This window comes from Sebastes fasciatus, chromosome 20 (assembly GCF_043250625.1).
Source record: "Sebastes fasciatus isolate fSebFas1 chromosome 20, fSebFas1.pri, whole genome shotgun sequence".
Taxonomy (NCBI): Eukaryota; Metazoa; Chordata; class Actinopteri; order Perciformes; family Sebastidae; genus Sebastes; species Sebastes fasciatus.
Window position 1 is genome coordinate 26,181,262 of NC_133814.1, and position 12,236 is coordinate 26,193,497.

The following is a 12,236-nucleotide window of genomic DNA, read 5'->3' on the forward strand; positions in this document are numbered from 1 at the left end:
TTTATATTTCTGTTTTTATTTATTTATGTTTGTACTAATTCCCTTATTTATTTACTCTTCTGTTCGATTTTAACCTTTTATTTATTTTTTTAAATTTATTTATTTATTTTTGGATTTATTTATTTAATTTTGCACATATTTCTTATATTTCTTTTTAAATGTATGTATTTATGCATTTATTGACAGTCCCCTTATTTGCATAATGAGGCAGAAATGCATAAAAGAATGTAAAAAGAAATGTGTAAAGAAAAGAATACAGAAATAAATAAGGGGTGAAATGCAAAGGGAAAGAAAATGAATAAATAAATGCATGGATGCATAAATAAAAACGTACATTTAAAAATTAATATAAAATATAAATGCAAAAAATAAATGTAATACTGCCGCTTCTTATCAGCAGAAACCTGAACACTGCACAGTGGTTTATAATATTATAAGAAAGGATTTTACAACTTTAACTTACAGAAAGTTATCATGGCAGTCATTTTATTGTTTATATTGTCATAATATGGCATCTAAAGTTTTACGCATTGCCAGCGTAGTGTCTTGCCAGATGACGTTGCATAGCAGCATTGGTCCAATTTAAACTTTTTTTGTGTTATTTTGGTGGATCCCTCTGCGTTGGCTCCAGTGTTTTAACTTTTTACAACCTGCTTTTATTTATGGTGTTTTGTGGTGAATTTGATGTTAGGTCCAAAAAACATATCCTGCAATAAAATTAAAAGCAAACTAGTGTGAGATAATTTACAATTATTAAACCTGACACGCAGTTTTTCAGAAAGTTTGCTTAATATTGGGATAATACCATTTAACATGATATTTCTGGCCACAATAGTTGCAGCATGAATATTTGATACCGACACCTCTCTAGCTCTGAGTGACGAAGTCCAAGTGTAGATGCTAAATATCAACTCTGCTCATACCGTCGTTCCACACGAGTTTCCTGCGTGTACTGTATTATAATAGAGCAGATATGTTAATGCTCTTTAATACTGGTGTAATGCTGGTGAACAGTCTCCATCAGTGTTGACCTTCACACTGATGATTTACAGACCAAGTGTGACCAACCTGATACTCGCTGACACGCAGAAGCCGTCCAGAATCACCAGCTCTCGGAGGCTCGGTCGGTCAGGGCCGCTGCTGGAGGAACTGACGGTTAACTTCACTGCAGAACTATTCATCACAATACTGACGTGCCTCGTTTTAAACATGAAACTCTATCCGGTAACAACAAGGCATCTCCGTGCTTAAAGCGACAATGTGGAGGTCACAGTGAACGACCTGGTGGAAGCTCCACGGTGTCGATGCATGAAGAGGTTGAACGGCCTCAATAAGACTCCTCAGGCTTTAAGATGTAAACAGGATATGGAGTGACAGACGTAAAGAGTTGTCGCGTGCCCACATCCCCGACACAGGATCATATATAGGCTGCTTCTTGATATAGAAGCATGACGGCATGGGACACCCAACCAACACCGTAGTATTGATAAGCTCTGACGTTAACGGTTCTGTTATCGGTATTGGAGAAATTAAGAAAATGTATTTCCTATTTATTTAGGCTACATAAACGTTATTTTACACCTTTGATCTCACAAACTCTGTTTCTGATTTGTAATACGATTAAAACATTCGTCAATAGGGATGCACCGATTTTTCGGCCAAACATTGGTATCGCGGATGGCGTCGTTCTCTCGGATGGATGAAAAAAAAAATATATTAATGCTAGAATAGGTCCGTTAATATATGAGCAAGTAAGTAAGAGCAATCAGAGCAAGTAAAGTCTATGTGTGAGAAACACTGCTCATGTTTCTAATCGCTTTTACATTTAATTTATGTTTCAATGAACATGAAAAATGAACATTTTTGTTGCGCTGTGTAAGTACTGAAACATTCTTCTCATAGAGTAGGCAGTTGTACAGCAGCTGAAAAGGCTTTTAAAGAAGTTATTTTAATAATAAAAATATATTTTTCATGTGAAAGAAGGTTATATTGAAGGTTGTTTCATAAATCTGTGTGATTGAATTTGTGCTCATTCAAAGACGGTGTAATGAAATGCTGAATGACTTTAAAACAGCTCAGTTATTTTAATGATGATTAACCAATCAGATGACCACAAATATGAGGTCAATAGGTTGATGAAACACCTCGAGGAAACACTCAAAATCAGAATAACGGGGAGAGAAAACCAGGTGGGAGGTGAGGGGGCTACTGCTCAGACTTAAATCTAAAGTTGTGAATTGATCCAAGCAGCATAACGTCCACAGACGAACCCGGATGAGTGTTTAAGAGAGTGAATGTTTGGAGTGAATGAGGAGGGGGAAGCAGAGCAGAGATGTTGGCAGCCTCTCACAGTTTCTCCCCTTGTGGTTGCATTGTATCGTATGTCTCCTGCCCTTCTTTCTTTCCACTCGCTCTTCCTCTGTGTAATTCAAGACCTCCCAACACAACTGGCTGAGGCTCGGGGTTAAATTGAAACATCAAAGGGGGAGTTTCTGAATGGATAAAAACAGACTAGAGATCATGTATTTTTTCCCCCTTCTGCTACTTTGACTCGTCACGTTTTTTCCGTCTGAAAAGCCCTCGCCGATCATGTTCCTTGATTGCAGCTTGTTTCCCCTTGTTAAAGAGAAAATAGAAGGGGTTAAATTTAGATTTAGTGAATATCTGCTTGGAAACCATACCCTCCTGCATCTGTCCCGCTGTCTTTATTTGTGTCTCTGCAAATAGCAGTGAGGAGGGATGATTGATGGATTTAATCCACCATTAAGACCAGTAGATAGATATCATCGTACACAGTTGAACGCTTCCAAATAAATATTAGTAGAGGATTGAAGAGGTTGTCGTTATTAAGTGACTGCAAATGTGTCTCTGTGAATGAATAGTTTTTATAAAGTTGTAGAATCTTTTCTATTCTGCATGGTAACATTTGAAGTCAAAGTGTCGGCCATCATTGACTCCCTGTTAAAAATGAAACCCTTCTGCTGCATTCAAACAGAATCAATAGTAAGAGAAAGCTGCATTTTATAGCTATTTTATTACTAGAATTAATTATATAACATCAGGGCTGTCAATTAAATTAATTAATTGTGATTAATTGCTAATTAATCAAATTTTTTTTATCTGTTCAAAATGTACCTTAAAGGGAGATTTGTCAAGTATTTAATACTCTCATCAACATGGGAGTGGGAAAATATGCTGCTTTATGACAAATGTATGTATCCATCCATCCATCCATCTGCAACCGCTTATCCCGTTAGGGGTCGCGGGGGGGGGCTGGAGCCGATCCCAGCCGACATTGGGCGAAGGCAGGGTACACCCTGGACAGGTCGCCAGTCCATCGCAGGGCTGACACATAGAGACATACAACCATTCACGCTCACATTCACACCTACGGGCAATTTTAGAGTCCACAATTAACCTAACCTGCATGTCTTTGGACTGTGGGAGGAAACCGGAGTACCCGGAGAAAACCCACGCTAACACGGGGAGAACATGCAAACTCCACACAGAAGGGTCCCAAGCCGGATTCGAACCTGCAACCCTCTAGCTGTGAGGCGCCAGTGCTAACCACTGCACCACCGTGCAGCCCCAAATGTATGTATATATTTATTATTAGAAATTAATTAACAACACAAAACAATGACAGATGTTGTCCAGAAACCCTCACAGGTACTGCATTTAGCATAAAACAATATGCTCAAATCATAACATGGCAAACTGCAGCCCAACAGGCAACAACAGCTGTCAGTGTGTCAGTGTGCTGACTTGACTATGACTTGCCCCAAACTGCATGTGATTATCATAAAGTGGGCATGTCTGTAAAGGGGAGACTCGTGGGTACCCATAGAACCCATTTACATTCACTGATCTGGAGGTCAGAGGTCAAGGGACCCCTTTGAAAATGGCCATGCCAGTTTTTCCTCGCCAAAATTTAGCGTAAGTTTGGAGCGTTATTTAACCTCTTTCCTGACAAGCTACCATGACATGGTTGGTACCAATGGATTCCTTTGCTGAACCTGCTACAGCCTCTGAAAGACAATAAAGTGGGTCTCAGAGGGTTAATTCGTCCTCAGTGGGGACGCTCCTGTGATCCTCCTGGTTTCAGTGACTCAGCATCCTGAGCCTGAAAACAGCACATAGCCTAACCTGGTGGTCATAATCACTTGTGTGTGATTGACATGACATTCTCACAGTTACCTTCCCCTAATAATCACCAATGAGTCAGAGGTGGAAAATATATGATCCCTGCTGATTCACCACGTTATTACAGACGTGGAAAATATTTCCTTATTCCCATCAGAGGTTTTTAATGGGCACCAGTCCTTTTAATAGGTGAGGTGGGAGACACAAAACAGAGTAATCCAAGCCGGGGGATGTCTGCGGCATGCGTTGTTGTTTACTCGTAGCTCAAGACGGGACCGTTTTAAAGAAACTATTTTTGAATCTACCCTTCGAGTGGAAGGTGAAACACAATATTTACCTGTCACGAAACGGGGACAGCTGCCCGTCCACAAACTGTACACACAGACACATACAAGCAGAGGCCAGGAGGACAGCTATGAATTGTGGGAGTTCACGGGGCCGTAGATTGGTTCCAGAAAGACATGCGGCTGGTTTCTCGGAAGCTGCAGAGAAATGGCACTTCTGCTGTTGCAATCTGGGTTGATTTGGTTAAACGGACATTGAGTAAGAAAAGCGTTTCAAAAGAGTTTACTGTAACTTCTCTGTCAGGGTGAAGGTTTGTCATGCACAACAGAAATGTGTGTCATCCAGAGAAATCATTTATGCTAAAGAAAACCCTATCCAACGAAATGTCCGAAAACAAGTAAAAAAAAAAGTCCGAAAAAGTTTAGAAAAATGTCCAAACATTTTAAAGAAAATTACCGAAAAAAGTCTGAAAAAAGGTCTGAATGAAACTCAAAAAAATATTCTAAATTCTCAGCCATTAAAGTTAGTGGACAGATAAAATCTGTATAACAGTGTTAAATTAAAGTTAATTTATTTGTAGCGCATACTGTATGTCTCTAAAAAAAAAAATCAGCCAAGGTGGCAACATCTTCTTAGAACGAACTGAATTAAATTTCAATTGAATTCAGTTCAATCAATAATTTAAGAGCAGACTGATGAGCATAAATAGCATTTAGCCCTTTATTTTAAAGTTGGGGATGCTCCAACTTCTTTCTTTGTCAATGTCATTATGAGATTCAGTGTTTCACTCTCAGTTACAGTCATTCAGCTGCAGATAGCTGCAGACTCAGCAACCCCTGGTCTCATGTTACCATACCTTAGCCCCTTTTCCAACGCAAGAACTTTTCCTAGGAACTGGCAACCTTTTGAGGAACTCATTGCGTTTCACTTTTCTTTTTCACTGATTTGTCAAACACACACAGCACCGCTGCATCAACTTGTGTACCGCTTCATTCATAAAACCAGGAAGTACTCTAGTATTGATTTAGGACCATTTTAGGACGACGGGAGAGCATTTCTCTTTGTTTAATGACATTACAACTAAAGTTAGGCTCTGCTGTCGGCATCCAGACTCATTTAAAAAAAGACGGCGGTGCTGTGAAGTAGGAAAAAAAAGTTATTTTTAAGGCTGTCAGTTGATTTAAAATAGTTAATCGCACATTTTTTATCTAGTCAAAATGTATCTTAAAGGGAGATTTGTCAAGTATTTAATACTCATATCAACATGGGAGTGGACAAATATGCTGCTTTATGCAAATGTATGTATATATTTATTATTGTAAATCAATTAACAACACAAAACAATCACAGATATTGTCCAGAACCCCTCACAGGTACTGCATTTAGCATAAAACAATATGCTCTGATGTGTCAGACTGGGTGTTGGGAGAGGAAAAGTTCTATGCACATTCTACCTTTTGATATAAATAAAGATTAAGGGGATTTTAAGGTATAAAATAAGGGGAATCTTTTTCCTGGTCAATCTGAGACGAACCTACAAAAATGACCTGAGTTCAGATCAACTCAGTGCACTTTGAGCCTCGAGTCTCTTCAGAGTCAGATGCAAAATCTGCAACTTGCATCTTTCTGTCCTATCCATCAAACAGCCGCTGTAGATAAACTTCATTGTGTTCAGAGTGTCATATGGAGACCTTGCAGCAGCGGAGACCTTGTGACGAAGGCTGACCTTTTCCCTGTGAGCCGGTGAACACACACCGCTCCGCCGGGCCGCGCTGCGATAAACTGTGGGCGAGCTGACGTAGGCCGGCGTCCGGCCTGAGCCGAGCGGCCGGCTGCCTGTAAACAGCTCCTCCACTGAGTCACAGCGACTCTCCCACAGCAGCTGGTTCCACCTATTGTTCCTCGCTCCCGGAGAGAGCTTCACAGGGCGCTCAGCGACACCTCTCAAGGGTGTCCCCGGAGCGACCCAGAGCACCTCTTTCACACAATTCATCTCAATCTGTCACGAAAATGGACCCTGAGTGCGTAATGGAGAACTCCACGACAAGTTTCACCGAGCTGAGCGACTCCTACCGACTCCTTTGACCTGAAAGTTTGTTTAACGGTGATCATGACCACACTTCTAAAGCTATATTTGTGACATTAAGTGGATTTTCTCCTTATGTTGCACCGGCCTTTACCCTCTAATATAAAGTGAGATACTAAACATTTATTTATGGTTGCAGCCACAACCAAAATAACTTTGATATTGTCCCGATAATCATCAGAATAGTGAGACCATGCAGCAGTTTGGGAAGCTGTTGTTTGTCAACTGTTGACTACCACCCGGTTTGACCTCAGCCGTCTGCATGTTGCCACTGGTTTTACTGTTTTTCTGTAGTCGCTGAGGAACGCTATTACAGGAAATCTGCGGGAGGATCTGAATCCGGCCTTCCTTCTATCTTTTTTTCCTGAAGTTAGGAAGTCCCTCTGTATATTTAGATCACAGCTGTCCACCATGGAAATATTCAAGGCCCTGAATGGCTCATGGAAGTTGAGAGAGCGAACACAACAAAACATAAACTCACGCAGATTCACACAGGGCTGGACGGGTGGTGGTTTTAATGCAGACGCTGATGACGCGAGTCCAGCTTCTCAGATGTGATTTGATGCTTTTTTCTGTTTCATACATTGAGTTTGTTAGATGCTCCGTTAGTAGAGAAAGTTATTTATTGGTGCTTTCGAAACTCGCCTCCTTTCTACAGGTCGATGTCTGCCAGTGAAATGAGTTTGTTTGGGACTGCATTTCTTTTCTTTTTTTACTATTATAATGTTTACCATAACTTAAGAAGTAATTATTAACTGATAACAAACATTAATAGATTAGTGTAATGACAGAAAATTACTTAATTTATTAATCATTTAACCCTAAAAATAACCCAATTAATCACTCATTCTGCCACCCCACCAAATTCTGTTCTCAAATTTAACACTTTTACGTTTCTTTAAACATATATCAGTTACTTTTCTAAATGTTTATCAGTCATTTTTCCAAATCCACAGGAATCACTCTTCACATTGCCCAGAGAAAAAACATGTAAAAGAAAATACGTTGCGTTAAAAGCTATCGTTATGAGAAATGAGACATAGAAAGAGAAACAGAAAGGGAGCAATAATTAATCTTTACTATTTTTAATAGCTGACAGCTACTTTTAACCATCAACTGCTCCTCATCACTTCCAAAGCCTCCCGCCTGGGATTTCCCACCGAGCCTCCGCACCGCCCTGACCTCGGTAACGTGCACGTTCCCTGCAACCAGCTGTCGTGTTCCTCGTGTGAAACAGCTGTGTGTGAGGGGAAAAAGGGTGTGACGGACGGAAGACAATAACTGTTGGAGGGCCGACGTCCGTTTTTAGACTCTGCTGACCCGTTTCCAGTGTCATCCAGAGATTCCAGAGGAGCTGGGAGTGTTTCAGCCGCTGCTGCAGGAAGGGCAGGACAACTGCGCTGCAACCTGAAACTCCATCAAAGAAGCCTCTTAAAAATAACGTTTTGGTGCTCTCGTAATAGAGGTGTTTTTATACAAAGGTTAACAAGGCTTCCTGTAATTGTCTCAGTCGTGCTTCTGTTACCATGACTGAGCAACACTGGGAGTGTGATTTACAACTGGTGAACACAAGTGAACTATAGACGTTAAGCTTCCTGTCGAAACTGAAGTAAAATAAATGAAGTACTGAGTAAATAAAATTAGTTTAACATTGGCTGTTTTGACCAGCAGCTTTGTGAGGAAATAACAGTTTGTATTCATCCTAAAGATCAAAAAGAGCAAATTGAGAATCATCCGGGGCGATGAGGACAAAGCTCGTCTGTGATCTCGTTCAGGACTCCCACGATCACAGAAAACCTCTCAAATCAGACCAGGGAGGTCGAGACAGGTGAAGCATCACAAGGTCAAAGGTCAGATGTCCTGTGCAAGTTCAAAACTACCGTTAAGTCTTTGTTACACCACCTTCTGCTGGAATCATCACCCGGTATCTGGGTCTGACTGATGCCCATCTTTCACCTGATCGTAGGAAAACCACTGAAGCGCTGGACGGCGTGAGCTGGTTTACATATAATCCACTTTAGTGTAACAGAATAGCAACCACAAAGCACGTGCATATCGTAGAACGATAACAAGGGTCTGAGGTCCATGTTCTGCTTCTGTTCTTTTTCGGCCAAGATAAGATTATGTACAGAAGGAAGTGCTTGGTTTTTAGTTGGGTCTGTGTTAGCCTCCACTACACTTTAGTTCATAGTGTGAACAAACCAAATTATATACAAATTTAAAATCTTCCAATTTCCCACAGCCGCTGATCCTTTATCGTACCAGCTTGCAGTCGTCTCTGGCTGTGCCTTGAGGCAGCGTGGCCGAGTTAACTATCACATTTCAGATAAGTAGAAGCCACAGAAGAAGCTGTCAGATAGGATTTCCCATCTTTTAGGCTAAAAGCGTGACCCGGTTTCTGATATCAGGCTGCTGATCACATGTGGATACGCTTCAGGAGGTTTGTGGGACAGAGCTGACGAACACGAGCTAAAAGTCAAACCGTTGAGACTGCAGGCGGTCGTATGCTCTCTACAGTCTACTTATCAGATGCTAAGAAGAGGAGTAATTATTTTATTATGTTGAACATCCACGAGTCTTCCATTAGTGGGAACTAAAAAGAATGTAGACACAATTTTGAGGCAACTTATTTAAACATTTCTATTTCATCTTCTTCTTCACTACATTTCATTACAGTCTGTCCTATAAGCAAAAGATTAGAATATTTCACCGACTCTTAATCAACCTGCATGTCAGTAGGGCTGGGACGATTCACCTATCTCCCGATTCGATACTATCACGATATTTGGGTGCGGATTCGATATGTATTGCGATTTTTAAGCATTGCGATTCAATATTACGATTTACTGTGATTTTTGTCAACTTTTTTAACACTAGACCATGAAGGGAAAAAGTTAAATCATACACTTCTAGGGACTTTTATTTTGGAAAATATCTAAATTAATCCAGTAAAAATGTTTGAATTTCAGCATGTATGTTGTCAGAGATGTCCTGAAGTCAAATATATCAGGATCATTGTCAGGAATTATTTATTACATTTATTATCCAGCAACCCAAAAATCAAAGAATAAAGGCTTTTCTCTCTCAAATTAGTGGTATTTTCTTTTTAATTTATGAGGGATGTGTAATGTGTTATACTTCTGGTGAATGTAATCACATCAATCTTATTTCCATAGATATATTTTGTATATACAGTTCCCTTTGTTAACACCTTATTTTGAAAACCAGACACAGTCAGAGTGTCTACTTCCTCTGACTTCTCCAAGGTGGTCTCTAGCTCTCCCGTCAGCTCCGTTCTCTTTATACATCCATGGTCAGCTCCATCATTTAACATAAATGTCAGTATCTGGGTACTCTACAGTTGTAGCGTCGGCCCATTTGACCACGGAGACGAGAGCGACGGCCGGCTCGAAGTCGGATACGGAATGGATATGACGTCACGTTACTCAGACTACAACAATAAAAGCTGTAACTTTCTTCTACCTCCAGATAGACTCAAATGAAGCAAATATATCGATTATGGCATTAAAAAATCTATTTCAAAATTGTAAAAAAAACATATCGCGATACATATGTGAATTTTTTTTCTCTACAAGTCAAGCAGTCCCTCTGCGTTTGGGTGACTCAGCAACTTTTAAACTGAGCCACAGCTGCCAACCAAAGTGGTTGTTTTTGGGACTGACAGAGATAACTTCTCGAGGTATTTCCTCATTCAGTTCCTAACAGATTTGTGTCAGTCCACGGAGCACATGATGAGCCGTGCTGCTGAGCCCAGGAGGCCAACGCTGCTCTCACAATAAAAGATTCTGCATCAGTGTTAAAGGACCACAACTTCAGCTGAGTGCATGTGGTTTTGAAGTATGTGTCCCAGGTCGCCCAGTGGAAAAGTACAACCGGCCCGCCTCGATCTTCACAAAAGGCTGACGGGCCGATGGAGACCTGCTGGTTAATTTCCATAAACATGCTAAAATAGCTGCCTGACACCAAAGGAACAATGACAGATCTCTCCACATAGTTCCTGCCATATGGCACGCATGACCAAGGAAAAGTATTTCCATAAAAATATCTGTCACATATCACAGAGCACTTTCAGTGAAACCTGTCAGGGATCAAGCTTTCAGCCAGCAGACGTTACTCTGTCTAAATGGTTGGTTTTAGAATATCATGAAATGAGCACTTGCTATGAAACACTACATATTCCTCCATATTTCAGAGTTACATATTGAATACAAAATAATAATTCTATAGTTATGATGTAGTCCGCTATCCTGTGAAGACTTCAATGTAAACATTGGAACTTGTGAGCTTGTGGTGACGACATGGGAAGTCATGTACATGATATGTTTGACATTCAAGTGGTTGAGTTGTGAGAACCGCTGCTAGGCAACGGCAACATGGACGCTACTCTCAGCGTCTAGAAAAAACCCAGCCTCCAGAAAAAATGTTGGCATCGGACGTTTCTGCAAACCACGGATACGTTGAATGTTGATGTTTCTGAACCAAAAATATGTTTATAAATACATTTCATATCAGCCTCGTATCTCTGGTTTGCAGAAACATCCAATGCCAACATTTTTCTGGGCGACTGGGCCGCTATAAGCCACCGAGGCTAACAGTTTAGCAAGCTAGCCAGCGGGTACTGCAATGCAAGAAACACAAAGGCATAATGCCGTTGGGAATATCAACATTTTCCTCAGACCTATTATAAAATTACAAAGAAAAACCCGTGAACTCGGAGCTTTTCAGAAATGCTCCATTGGGGATGCACCGCAAATAAGATGACATTTGCTACGTCCGGTTTTCAAAATAAGGTGTTAAAGCGAACTGTATATACAAAATACATATATGGAAATAAGATTGATTGGATTATATTCACCAGAAGTATAAAACATTACATGTCTATTATAAATTAAAAAGAAAATACCACTAATTTGTGAGAGAAATGTCTTTTATTCTTTGATTTTTGGGTTGCTGGAAATAAAATGATTTATAATAATTCCTGACAATGACTGATATATTTGACTTCAGGACAGCTCTGAATACATACATGCTGAAAATCAAACATTTTTACTGGATTCATTTTGATATTTTCCAAAGTAAAAGTCCCTAGAAGTGTATGATTCAACTTTATCCCATGGTCTAGTGTTAAAAAAGTTAGCAAAAATCACAATAAATTGTAATATTGAATTCCAATTCTTGTAGAATCGCAATACTTAACGAATCGGCACCCGAGTATCGTGATAGTATCGTATAGGGAGATAGGTGAATCTTTATTATGTCCAACACAACACCAAGCTGGTCATTGTGAGCCGGTTTACAGATGATGTTATGTGGAGCCTTACAAAGCACTGACTCAGTCCGTGTCTCAGAGGAGACTCTCAGCTGAAGAAAACAAACAGCTCTATTGATGACAGAAGAAGAGGAGCTTCTCTTTCCTCTCTTCCTTATCTCAGGATGCATCTCAGGCCTCTCTTAAAACCTGCCATCCTGATTAGATGTGGGAAAAAAAAGAAGCTCCGTGCCATCCTTCCTCCTCTAACTGCATCACCTGGATTTATATCGATCGTTGTCAGATTGAATTAGACACTTTTAAATAGATTGATGTTCAGACTACACTAGTCAGTGGATTTTCAAGAAAGCTGAGGCAGGAACTTGTGGGTTTTAAGTGTTGTAGAGCAGGTGTGCTCATCTGTTAACAAGTCCGTCATGTAGAAATGATGAT

The 12,236-nt window shown here is 40.2% G+C and overlaps 1 long non-coding RNA gene across 2 annotated transcripts in view; it reads left to right on the forward strand.

Moving 5' to 3' along the window:
- LOC141758225 (uncharacterized) overlaps positions 1 to 12,236 on the forward strand; it is a 133,255-nt gene that overhangs the window by 1,110 nt on the left and 119,909 nt on the right. The window lies entirely within an intron of this gene.